This window comes from Culex pipiens, chromosome 2 (assembly GCF_016801865.2).
Source record: "Culex pipiens pallens isolate TS chromosome 2, TS_CPP_V2, whole genome shotgun sequence".
Taxonomy (NCBI): domain Eukaryota; kingdom Metazoa; phylum Arthropoda; class Insecta; order Diptera; family Culicidae; genus Culex; species Culex pipiens.
In genome coordinates this window covers 67,778,168-67,792,297 of record NC_068938.1, presented here as the reverse complement: position 1 = coordinate 67,792,297, position 14,130 = coordinate 67,778,168, and the positions used below count along the sequence as shown (strand labels likewise).

Below are 14,130 nucleotides of genomic sequence, written 5' to 3'. Positions count from 1 at the left end.
TAAATTGAAAACAAAGTTTTGCGCCACTTGAGAATGTTCCTCAGGTTTGTTGCAAACAGGGGAAGTTCTCTGGGAATTCGATGATCATTTAAAGCAAAAAAGGCTATTTGTTGACATTGAGCCAGCGTAGCATAGTGGTAGCGTGCATGACAGTCTATCAAAGAGCTACGGTTCAATTCTCGAAAATTATCACATTTTTTGAGTCAAAATCTCTCCAGAGAACCACCCTTCTTCTCGACAACCAACTACTACAGCCACGGTGAAAGCTAGTAGACTCAAAAATAGGGCCACTTGGGCCAATTCGGGCCAAGAACCGACAAGTTCCGCAGAGCACACACACACAGGTCCTTGAGAACAGCACCACAATAAGCGCGCGCTGCTGAACCACTGAAACTTGTTGCGACTTGGCGTCGTCCAATTTCGCCCGAATGGAAACAAATCTTCAACGAATAGCTCGGGCCAAATTTTGCAAGGTTTCGCACGCACCGGCGCGCGGGCTTTGTCCGCGGATGGCACACGTGGCGAGGTGCGTGAGTTGCGAAAAAACGAAGCCGAGATGCGCGTCAAAGGTCTCTGCTAGACTAAGCAGGGGTGGTAAGAGGTTGTGAATTTAAATTCCTGAACCATTTGTTTTCAACATTAAACATTTTCGATTATTTTGGTGATTTTTTTTTTTTTTGGGCTGGAAATCCAGATATTCCAAATTTTGCCACCACCTTAGTTTAATTGAGGTTTTATGGTAGCATCTTAATTGCTTTATAGTTTTATTTAGGCGTTCACCGCAACCAATAAGCCAGAGCTAATTAGTAGGTTCTAGCATGGTTTTAAGGTTTGGACATAAAACCTTATGACAACAAAAGCCAAATGGCTTTCAATAAGGTTTTATGAAAGTTTTAAGAGAGTCTTGAAAACCCAACGGCAATGTCATGCCAAACGGTTTCATCACATGCTTCTTTAAAACCAAAGCTGTCAATTGCCATTAGGCATGCAAAAAGCTTACTTAAAACCATAAGCTTCTAAAAAGACATTTAACGCGGCAAATCAGCAATGGAAATTGATTGACCGCCATCTTGGTTAAAAAAATAGAAAAGTAATAAAAAATAAAATTTGTTTAAAACACACATTTCTGCTGAATTTCTGATATAATTAGCATAGCGTTAGAAGTTTTAATTTAATTTGTAAATTTTTCAAAAAGAATAGCAATAAAATATTTTTTTCATTAAAAACTGTAATAACAAAAGAGTTATTTCTCCACGCCTATCAATTAAATTTCAACCGCAGCTGAATTTGAGCCACAAATTGTAAGAAATAAGCTTTCTAATTATTTTAATTACCTACAATATCTATTATTTATCATCGCTAATTTTGCAAACCATCACCATTATCATTTGGCAAGAAGAAGTCTTATTTTTTGCCAGAATAAATACTATTTGGCATAAGACGTTTGAAGACGTATGAAATGTAATTTTTCCATAAGTCCTGACTAGATTTGACAAAGGTTTTATTAAGGCTTTGAGAAGGTTGTTAGGATTCAGTTGTTAAGCCTTGAACTCCTTTCTAGGTTTCATAAATAGGCCGTTACAACCTTTTGCGGAGGTCCTTTTGGGGTTTAAGAGGGGTTTATCGGGGTTCTGGGGAGTTTGTTACGACTCAGTGGTTTTAATGTAGGTTTTGGCTGATAGGTTTTATAGCGGTTGTAACAGCTAAGATAAAGCCTAAAATGTTACTTGGACGGTTAAGTTCTAATAAACAAAATATTTTTTTTTGGCTTTTCGGTGTTTTTGAAACCACCTTGCGTCATGAATATTCAAAAACACTCAAATAGAAAGTTAACCCTCTTCTGTTCAATTTTTTTTTGAAATTTTTTAATTTTCCCGTGTTTAGGAGGTCATTTTAAGCAACTTTTGTTGTACGAAAAACTTCACTTCTCTTGTTTAATGTTTTTCTTGTTTCATTTTTAGTTTTTTAATTTGCATTTATCTTGTTTAGTTTATGATTGTTTTTGGTAGTTCTCGGCCTATTCTACCATCTCCTATCATAACATTTTACCTATCTAATTTTTTCATGTTTTTACAGTCACTTTTTCAATTTTTGCTTGTTTTTAAAATTTTCTGCTATAAAATGGCAAAAAAATACTTCTTTTTACTTAAAATAAAGGAAATGTTAGTAAAAAAACACAGCCAAAGTTGACCCCTAAAAAAAGTACATTTTTAAAAACATTGGCAAAGTCACATAAAAAAAGTAAAACTTCCAAACCAAATTTTCTAATATTTTAACAGTTCTTCTTTCCAATGCTTTTTAAAGATCATAAAATTGGTTGAAAAATAGATTTTTGGCGGTTTTTTTTATCGAAGCCCGTCTGAAGGCGGGGTTGGGTTGTAGAGGGTTAAAAAGTTTATTGAACCTTTTCAAATAAAAGCTCCAGCATGTGAAACAAAGTCCCAGCACTGAAAATTTTATTATATTTCGGTTTTTCATTTTCATTTTTCGCTTAGAGGCGTAATCTGGTACATGACAAAAATTATCGCATAATATTTTCACATAATATAGGGGAAATGTTAGTAAGAAACAAAGCCAAAGTTGACCCCAGAAAAAAAAACATTTTTTTAAACATTGGCAAAGTCACATAAAACAATTAAAACTTCCAACCTTATAATTTTCTTTAATTTTAAGAATTCTCCTTATCAATGGTTTTTAATGATCAAAAATTGGTTTAAACATGGATTTTCGGCGAAATTTTAGATCGAAGCCCTCCTAGAGACGGGGTTGGGTTGTAGAGGGTTAAGAGTAAAGAGTAAAGAGGGTTAAGAATAAATAGTAAAGAGTAAAGAGTAAAGAGTAAAGAGTAAAGAGTAAAGAGTAAAGAGTAAAGAGTAAATAGTAAAGAGTAAAGAGTAAAGAGTAAAGAGTAAAGAGTAAAGAGTAAAGAGTAAAGAGTAAAGAGTAAAGAGTAAAGAGTAAAGAGTAAAGAGTAAAGAGTAAAGAGTAAAGAGTTAAGAGTTAAAAATTAAAAAATCAAAGTTAAGAGTGAAGAGTTAAGAATTAAAAGTTAAGAGTTTAACGTTAAAAGTTAGTTAAGTTAGTTTTTTTTTAATTTTTTTTAGTTTTTACATAATTTAGACATCCCTGACCCCTTTATGCGTAAAAGTAGCGAAGCCCCCACTTTTCGCTGAATCACCCCGGTCGATTGTGCGTAGCGTCGGAGACCTTCAAGCGCTCCCTCAACATTATTAGCGGATCAATTTTTGCGCAGGCCAAAGTGGCTCCGTGGGCTTTGTGTGCCCCTCAATGGAGATTTCGGCGCGATTTCTCTCGCTGCCGGAGGTTACACCGCATGGCAGCCACATTTCGCAACGTTTCTTGTGCTCTTTTCAATGGGATTTAAATTGAACGCGGCCAAAACAATGAGCGCGGTGCGTAGAAGTGCGTACTCTCCGAGGTCCATTTAAATTTGGCGAGCTTTTTTTTTTTTGCTGGTGTGTGCTTTTGTTGGAGTGCTCTGGCCGGAAATGGGCTGAAAACGGACTGGCTGGTCAAGGTTGGTTCAGTGGTGTGGGAAAAGTTTGGAGCGCGGATATCGTTGAGAGGTTCACTGAAGTGGGTTACGAAACTTGGTGCGTAAGTGGACTGTGGGTATACCGTTAGAAAAATATTGATGAATGGACTGCTCCGTCGAACGTCGAAATATAAAGATCCAACCAAGGCGTTTGACCTGTTTAAATTAGCTCAAAACAACAGTTTATGATTAACTCCTCAAGATACGAACCCACAAACAACCTCTCCGAATCCAAGAAACTGCGAAATGGCTTCCACGCGTAACCAATTAGGAATCAATTGCCAAACAGAACCGGTCCGCGCGATCGTTCGACCGTGACGACCAAGTCGTCGAATTAATATCCCAGAAAATGACATATCGTTAAAGCCTCGGCGCGGTCCACAGCGCGCTTATCAACCCCGTAGTAGTTCATCACTCCAACCCCATTAACGGCCACCGTACCTCACCCGTCCAATTAGATCGTTGAGCTTCCACTTGCCGAACTCATCTAAGAGGTGTGCTTTAAAATTCCAAACCACACCCCTCATCCTCGATACCTCCCCGCGCGCACTAATGAACTACGCACGTCTTTGGTTCAATGAGCAGAACCGAAATGATTTAATTCAATCTTCGAACCGGACTCCAGCCACCGTGACCTCCGAAAGCACCGAGACTTCCGAGCAAGACATTTCCCCCCCTCCTAACATTTATGGCGTGTTTAGAATTTGTGATAAGCGCTTATTAATTCGGTTGTGGTTCATAAATTTTGACCAGCCCCCCCGTTTCACTCCTCTAGCTTTCGGGCAGAACTCCAAGTCGTAGCTCTGCGGCCGGTTTGAAACAGAAAAAAAACCCCACAGAAAAAAGTGGTTAGCATTTAGCGCAAACGACGAATCGATGGAAATAAACCAATTTTAGTGTCGTTTTGCGTCCAGAGATCCCAGGAACCTGGAGGTCGCACCGGGACATCAAAACATCAAGCCACCTGAGCGGTGTGTGTTTACCAACAAAGACATCACACAAAAGCAGCTGTCGACTGGAAGCCGGAACCGGTTTTTCCACCCGGGAAAGGTCATCGTACGACGACCTTTGTATTTTGGCTTGTTTTCGGCGCGGCGAGGATTTGTTTAGCGACAGTGGTTTTATCTCACGCCACGTTTGGTCTTATCGCAGATAGCACCGGCGGTGGTGCGACGAATGTTTTCACGCGCGGATTTGAGTTGCGAGGTGGGTTTGAGATAAGCTGGGAGAGGACTGCAGCGTTTAGATTTTGGGCACATTAGTTAATCTTGAAGTGTTTTGGTATGTTATAGAGCTGCTGCTTAATCTTTAAGAAGATCAGAGATAGTCTACGATGCTCTCTGGGTATACTCCGAGATCAAGACTTGCAGACCTTTTAATTTTTACGGAAGTTAGGACGTAACTACCGAGAGTCTCCAGATGACCTGGTTCGTCCCAGCAATATGAAACATATCCCAGATGCAGGGTTGTTACGGAGAAGTCGAAAAAAAAATCCGCGCGAAATCCGCGCCATATAAAGAAACATATTTTCGCAACAAAAATACCGAAGAAATTCGTAATAATTTCATTTTTCATGAAAAAAATAAAGTAAATATTTGAGAACAAAAGTTAAACTCGTTTTATGTTTAAGGGCTACTTTGAAAGAAACGAAAACATCACAAACGTTTAAATTAAGATGTATTCAATAAATACAATTTTGAATCCAAATTCTAAGACATAATTTTGGCAAAAAAGAGATCAAATATATAAATAAAACATTTAGAAATTTATTTATAAAACGAAATAAAATGTATTCAAAAATTTTGACAAATTAAAAACAATCATAAAATACATAAACCCACTCCAAACAATTTAACAGTTTAAAAATTTAACAATTCAACAACTTAACAACTTAAAAACTTAACAATTTAACAGTTTAACATTTTAACATTTTAACATTTTAACATTTTGACATTTTAACATTTTAACATTTTAACATTTTAACATTTTAACATTTTAACATTTTAACATTTTAACATTTTAACATTTTAACATTTTAACATTTTAACATTTTAACATTTTAACATTTTAACATTTTAACATTTTAACATTTTAACATTTTAACATTTTAACATTTTAACATTTTAACATTTTAACATTTTAACATTTTAACATTTTAACATTTTAACATTTTAACATTTTAACATTTTAACATTTTAACATTTTAACATTTTAACATTTTAACAACTTAACATTTTAACATTTTAACATTTTAACATTTTAACATTTTAACATTTTAACATTTTAACATTTTAACATTTTAACATTTTAACATTTTAACATTTTAACATTTTAACATTTTAACATTTTAACATTTTAACATTTTAACATTTTAACATTTTAACATTTTAACATTTTAACATTTTAACATTTTAACATTTTAACATTTTAACATTTTAACATTTTAACATTTTAACATTTTAACATTTTAACATTTTAACATTTTAACATTTTAACATTTTAACATTTTAACATTTTAACATTTTAACATTTTAACATTTTAACATTTTAACATTTTAACATTTTAACATTTTAACATTTTAACATTTTAACATTTTAACATTTTAACATTTTAACATTTTAACATTTTAACATTTTAACATTTTAACATTTTAACATTTTAACATTTTAACATTTTAACATTTTAACAATTTAACAATTTAACAATTTAACAATTTAACCATTTAACAATTTAACAATTTAACAATTTAACAATTTAACAATTTAACAATTTAACAATTTAACAATCTAACAATTTAACAATTTAAGAATTTAACTATTTAACAATTTAACAATTTAACAATTTAACAATTTAACAATTAAACAATTTAACAATTTTACAAATTAACAAACTAACAAATTGACAAATTATCAAATGAATAAATTAACAAATTGCCAAATTACCAAATTAACAAATTAACAAATTAACAAATTACAAAATTAAAAAAATTAACAAAATAACAAATTAACAAATTAACAAATTTAAAAATTAACAAATTAACAAATTAACAAATTAACAAATTAACAAATTAACAAATTAACAAATTAACAAATTAACAAATTAACAAATTAACAAATTAACAAATTAACAAATTAACAAATAAACAAACTAACAAGCTAACAAATTAACAAATTAATAAATTAACAAATTAACAAATTAACAAATTAACAAATTAACAAATTAACAAATTAACAAATTAACAAATTAACAAATTAACAAATTAACAAATTAACAAATTAACAAATTAACAAATTAACAAATTAACAAATTAACAAATTAACAAATTAACAAATTAACAAATTAACAAATTAACAAATTAACAAATTAACAAATTAACAAATTAACAAATTAACAAATTAACAAATTAACAAATTAACAAATTAACAAATTAACAAATTAACAAATTAACAAATTAACAAATTAACAAATTAACAAATTAACAAATTAACAAATTAACAAATTAACAATTTAACAAATTAACAAATTAACAAATTAACAAAGTAACAAAGTAACAAATTAACAAATTAACAAATTTACAAATAAAAATATTAACAAATGAACAAATTAACAAATTAACAAACTAACAAACTAACAAATTAACAAATTAACAATTTAACAAATAAACAAATTAACAAATTAACAAATTAACATATTAACAAATTAACAAATTAACAAATAAACAAATAAACAAATAAACAAATAAACAAATAAACAAATAAACAAATAAACAAATTAACAAATTAACAAATTAACAAATTAACAAATTAACAAATTAACAAATTAACAAATTAACAAATTAACAAATTAACAAATTAACAAATTAACAAATTAACAAATTAACAAATTAACAAATTAACAAATTAACAAATTAACAAATTAACCAATTAACAAATTAACAAATGAACAAATTAACAAATTAATTAATTAAAAATTAGCAAATGAAGCATATAAGAAATTAAATGTTTGTTTTTTTGATTATTTTTAATGTTCAATTTTTTGAATTTTAAAATTTTGACCTTTTAAATTTTTGAATTCCCTTATTTTTGGAGTTTTTAATTTCAGATTTTTAAATTTTGCATTTAGAAATTTCAGATTTAAAACAAATTAATCTAAGTTTTTAATTTTTTTAAAAATAAAAAGCTATAAAAATCCCAATAATCATTTCTGTTACATCCAATGCAATTTCTATCTTCGGGAAAAGTTTTAAATATGAATCACTAGAATAAAAGTTGAATGTATCCAGTATAAAATAAACAATAAATAAGGTTAAATAACATGACTCGAAACTCAAAACAAAATCAATATTCTGATCCGTTAAGGCCGATGCAAATATTTAAAAAAGTTTTTGTCCCTCGGCCCTGACCGAGGTCAAGGGGGGGGCAAAAAAATAAAAAAATATAAAAATTTAAATAACTAGCCATAGTCTTCACAATTAAATGAAAAAAGTGTTTTAAAATGCATTTTACACTAGTTCAGTTGTTTTGCAATCATTAGTTTTCAAAAAATCTAAGACCTGACAAAAACAAAAATTGTATCGAAAAAAAAGATTTTGCATCGAAAATTTTCAAAAAATCTTAAGATTTTTTAATAAACCCAAACATGCTAAAAATGATTTTAAATGCAGAAGAATGTATTTTAATTTGATTTCAGTTGGTTGCACTTGAATTTTCATTGAAATTTTGAAGTTTATTGTAAAAATATTTTTTTGCCCCCTGATTTTTCGGGCCAATTTTGAAGGGGGGGGTGACAAAAACTTTTAAAAATATTTGTACCAGCCTAAGCAGATGTTAAAAAATCATTTGGATGTAGTAATAAATTTATTAAAGAAATCCTCAACAATACATTTTGAAAAATAAACGCTTTATGAAGATTATTTTGACGTTTCTTATTAGGAAAATACAAACATTTTCGGAAAACAATTCAATTTTGTTGCAGTAACAACACTTCTAAGATACAAATGATTCGAATTCCCTATAGCTTGGAAGTTATTTTATCTCTCTCAATTAATGTATTTATCAAAATTGCCATCCGCGCGATCCGCGCCGTCCGTAACAACCCTGCAGATGCTCTCTTCAACTATGCGAGTATGCTCCAAGTTCCAAAACTGCCAACCTCTAACTAGTTACGGAGGTAGACACAAAGACCTTAAATCCCGGATGTTTCAGATTACCTAGAATATACTCAGAGATCTCTAGTACAGTCGAATTCTTTACCTCTGGTGTAGTTAAATCAGTTTTGTTGAAGTTGCTAATTTAGCACACCAAGTAACAAGGAACAAGCTATCAAAACAGCATTCCAATCCGTACTCGACACATTAGTATACAATACGACCTTTATCTTACGGCATGGTTCTGCACAAATGGCACTACTTTTTATTTGTGCCACTAACCTCGACGACTAACGATAATGGGACGGGGGGTGCCCACTTCTTCCCAGTAAGACCCGTCGTCCAGTCCAGCCGTTCTCAGTTATTCAACCAACTCCCGGACTAATAAAGCGCTGAGTTACCGCGTTTCCGTAATCTGCCGCATTTGTTTATGCGTTCGACTTTGGTGTCTACCAGCACCCCTCTAATGACTAATTTTGCGCCTTCGTCCAAGGTCTTCTGACCATTATTGCCGCTGCGCGGTCATTAGTCGGCTGGCAGGTAAGTTACGATGTTTTTCGCTAGTTGGCGCAACCGCTAGAGAGAAAGACCGACGGCGCTGTGTTTGTTTTGACGCGTCTGTGACGCACAATCCGCGTGGTCCGACACTTACAAGTGTTACAATTCGGTGGAGACGTCTGTCAAGGCGTTGTCACCGTCACGTAGGTTTTGAAGGTACCGGCGCCGCCACCGATTGACAGTCGGTTCGAACTAGTCCAAGGATTTGGACACTGCGGGAGATATCGGATTACGCGCGGATTACGTTTGACATTTCACCGCTGAAGTGAGTACTTCGGTGAAACGCCATTCGACGAAACGACCCAGAACCTAGTTACCCAGATCGAACGGGATTAGCGGTGGCGCCACCGCGGCCACGACGAATCCGAACCCATTTGGAACGGTCAGCCGGAGGGCGCCAACGGGGACAAATCGTGATTAGCCCCGCGTGGTCAACCAGTCCAAGCCGGACTAGAGCTTATCGCGAGGGTGTTTTGCACGCCGCTGTAGTAGAACCCGCGCGCAGCAACTGGGGCCCGATGCATTAGACGTGGTCATGGCGTGCGATTATCAGCGTGAAGCGGCTGATTGTCGCGCGTTGTTTTGTTTTCTGGACGGATGAAGTTCGCGAACGAAACAAGCGCCGGCTGGTTCGCAGCTGATAAGGTCGGTGCGGTCATGTGATGGTCGCCACCGGGCGTTTTGCCACATAGTTATTGCGGGAACACAGGATTAGCGTTAAGGGCTAAGGGAGAGGTTTGGAGTTTTTTACACGAACAGCGATTTCTCGTAACAGGTTCCTTTTTTCGCGAAACCGGCCTGACAACTTGTAGACAACATTCTTACGTATCAGCTGCCCAAATATGAGCTTGATTGGTCTAATCTAGCCTTAGTTATTGTCTTTTTAGTAAATGGATTGAATAAATTAAGGACTAAGGGAATGGTTTGAAGTTTTTCAGTATACTTTAATTTTATCAAAAACGGTAATTTTTTTTCGCAAAATCGGCCTGACAACTTGTAGAAATCATTCTTACGCATCTACTACCCAAATATGAGCCTGATTGGTTTTGTCTAGCTTCAGATCTTATCTTTTCAGTGACAAGATTTTCAACAAAAGTCCAGATAACAGTCAATCTAAATATACAAATCTCGTTGATTCAAGGATCAACCACTACACAGAAATTCGATTCCCAACTTATCACCGTACACAACTTAGCCATAAAAGTCGCCTTGTACGGTTCGCAGCCAACCAACCAGCCAAATAGAGATCAAAAACTGTATCAGCAAACCGGCCAAGTAAACAAGTCAAAACGATAAAGCAACAACTTTATTCCATTCAGACAATCGTTCGAACGTCATTTGGAACCGCCCTCCCCTCTTCTCTTCCACCACGCTCCCAAGGGGGTTTGCGGAGCAGGTATTTATGCAAATGTGCCACCATCACACCATATCTACCGCGGAGTGGTGGTGGTGTTGTTGTGGAAAAGTTCAGAGCTCCGATGACGATGATGATGGCTCTCGTCGAACTCAGTCAAATTGTCTACGACCTCGGGGTGAAGCAAAAAAAAAAGTCGCTCGAGGTGTGGTCCTCCCCAGATGACAAGTTGTTTAGTCTGGGCCCGGAGCAGACCAATAAATTATCGTGTTTTCATTGTCGACTGCAGCGCAGGACACAGCACAGAAATATGGTTATTTTTGTTTCATATCGCCATCAGGGTTGATACCGACAACTCCACCGAGTTCTTGTAATGGCAAGTCATTGATCTGGGGGGAGGCTGCTTCTGAGGGTGGTTTCCAGCGGTACCCATAATTCAGCCATCAATCAGGTGCGATTGTGCTGAACAAACTGAACAACAACCACACGATCGACGATCGTCATTCAGGTTTTGTGCGATGTTTAACCAATTTTGCTTTGGTCCGAGTGTTCTTGTTTTGATCCGGCCAACCGAATTCGCTGTGTTGCGGTATGGCCACCGCTCGGACACGGATCTTTATCGATGCTAATGTGTCCGGGATCCGCAAAAAAAAAACGTGGCGGCGCGGAATGTGGTTTGAGGTACATTCCGAGCGATCCGGTTTTGGGACGGCGGGCGTGTAATTACGGTGCGCGATGTCGCCTCAAAGTTCGATTTTTTTCGATGTCCCCATAATTGGATAGCTATTGATCAATAGTGTACATGGTAGTTTTTATGTAGAGGAACTCAGCTTCAGAATCCTTGCTCCATATGAAGAAGTGTTTAAAAATTATTATTCCAGACACAGTATCAACAATTCCGATATTCAGATATAGGGGAATTATACCCATTTTAATCACTCTAAGCCATTCGACCGATTCTCATCACTTTTGCCGTTTTCCGCTATTAAATCAAAATTTTCAGGTGTATCAACAATGGAGAGTTGCTTGCTCACTTTTATTTGAACTATTTATTACTTTGGAACAGTCAAAAACACTTTATGGACGCTCTAATTCATTATCGAAGTGCTGATAGGCCGATAATAGAAATAGGCTGAGAAAGGGTATAGTTCCCCTACATTCGGATCTTCAGATGTGTCCGGATCTGTACTGGATATTCATAGAATCCGTGTTGAATTCAAATCAGCATCAATCTTAATCTTAAGTCAGACACATTTCAATCAGATTGATTGGACACTCAACCATCCTGATATTTCATTATTCAGTCACATGTATATTCAAAATTATTTGGATATTGAGATATCTGGATTTCAGGTGTGTCTTTAGATAAGTGTTCAATTCTAATATTTTTCCGGACACTTGGACAGCTGTTGATAATCGTAGGATTCCTAGATTAATAAGAATCAGTATCTTTTATATGGATTCTTAGATAAAAATTCTCATACTCAGATGTATTTAGTTCAATATCGATATTCAACCAAATATTCAAGAATCTATGCTCCAAATTCATGTAGTATATATCAGTAGCTGATATTTGGAGACACTTGGACAGCATCAAATAATAATCTTTAAAAGTACGAGAAACTCTTCCGGAATAAAGCTAAATATATAATATTTTCAGTTGCATCTGATTTTCCGACATCCGAATCTCCTATCTACCGGGCAGCTATCAAACAAGTACTGAAACACGCATAGGCATTGGGATGGTGTAAGCTTCGGTGACCCATTTCTACGCAGGACTGGCCGGGCGCGAGGTACCTCAGCTGAACCGACAAGCCCCACCCTAAACAACGTTTGAATCGATTGGATTCAAACGTTATTCAGAACTTCCGGACTCTTGCCAAACAGCATTCCTATTTACAATCATAGCTCACCAAGCCGCGATGGCCTAGTGGTTAGAATTTTCGCCTACTAATCCAAAGGACGGGGGATCGAACCCCGGCTCGAGCGACTTTGATTTTTCGTTTATGTTCAGATTTTTAGGTACATTCCAGACTCGATTATCCAAATCCTCGATTGTCCGATGTTTCGATTATCTGAAGGTTTGTATGAGGCTTCGGATAATCGAAACATGGACTTTTTTTCCTGGTTTTCGTTTTCTTGTGTTTAAAATCGAATTTTAGTTCTGCGACCCCATTTTAGTCAAATTTGAATAATTGATTGCTTATGTAACAAAATGTGTTTTTCAATATCTCATCATCGTTGGCCGCCATCTTGGATTCTAAATCATTTTTTCAATCTAATCTAATCTAATCAGACCCTAGCGCAGCCAATCTTTCGAAGGGATCCTGGAGAGTGCCTTAGGTTAGATGACGCCTAGCACTCTTCTTGTCATTTATTAACATTTGTAGTGCGCCATTGCATTAGAATGCATTGAAACATCACAAACGTTAAAGCGGCCAGGCCTACTGCGTAAAGCCGTATCACAGAGATGACTCGTAATTGGGTTGAGTTTGAGCACTGAGTGTTCGAACAACAACACAATTCTGAATCGACAGGGGAGGAAGAAGCGTGGGGACACACCACCATACGCTCCGAGATTTTGGTTGTATTCGTTGGGAGCACCATGCTAAGAAGGTTTGGTACTCCGGGACCCTCTGGGATGGGACATTGTATTTCCACGAATGCCCTGGACACTATTTGCCGTGGTTATAGCGCCACAACTCGCTCTGGATTCTAAATCATTTTTTCAAGGATCTAAACTAGACAATCAAAGAATAAGACAAAGAATTTTTTTTTCGTGATTCGATTACCCGGAGTAAAATTGTTCGAGGCCTTCTAATAATCGTGACCGTATTGAAAGAAAAATGCATTTTGAAATTTAATATGCATTTATCAATTCAAATTTGACCAAAATGGAGTCGCAGAACTCGAATTTCCGAAGGGCTTCGGATAATCGAGTCTGGACTGTATTTCTGTTTCCTTAACTTTATATATATTTCTGACCTTCAATCTTTGGAATTCCTAGATGTACACGGAAAAAAGTCAATTAATGAAATCAAGAATTGTGTTCATAAAGAGAAACACGAAGGAAAATTTTCACGATTATAGTGCAAATGCACCATACTCATGAATAAGATCTTTCGTGGTTCACGCATTCATGAACAACAATTGTCGATAACGGGAATTGTTTTTTTAAGTTTTTTTTTTTTTTCGGTGTATACGAATCATATCAAAGAGTTCAACTTTACGACTTCCGTATTTTGCCGGTATTCGAAATTAAGACATTCCTACACTCGGACAGCTTAAGGTGAAACGGGAAGGGAAGGTTATTGACAACAAGATTCGAGTTTTTGGAAGCACTTTAAAAGGAAAATGCCGTAACTTACGCTGAATAGGCCGATAGCAAGCAATCTGTCAAGTTCAGAAATTGATATAAGTTGAACCAAAGTTTTCCAAGAATTGGCGTTCCGTTTCACCTTAAGGATTGGAATACCTAGACGTTTAAATATCTTGAATCGCGAGAAGTTTTGATA

The 14,130-nt window shown here is 35.2% G+C and overlaps 1 protein-coding gene across 5 annotated transcripts in view; it reads right to left on the bottom strand.

Annotated features, from left to right (window-relative positions):
• The window catches only part of LOC120414058 (insulin receptor substrate 1), a 303,617-nt gene that overhangs the window by 270,806 nt on the left and 18,681 nt on the right, over window positions 1-14,130 (bottom strand). The window lies entirely within an intron of this gene.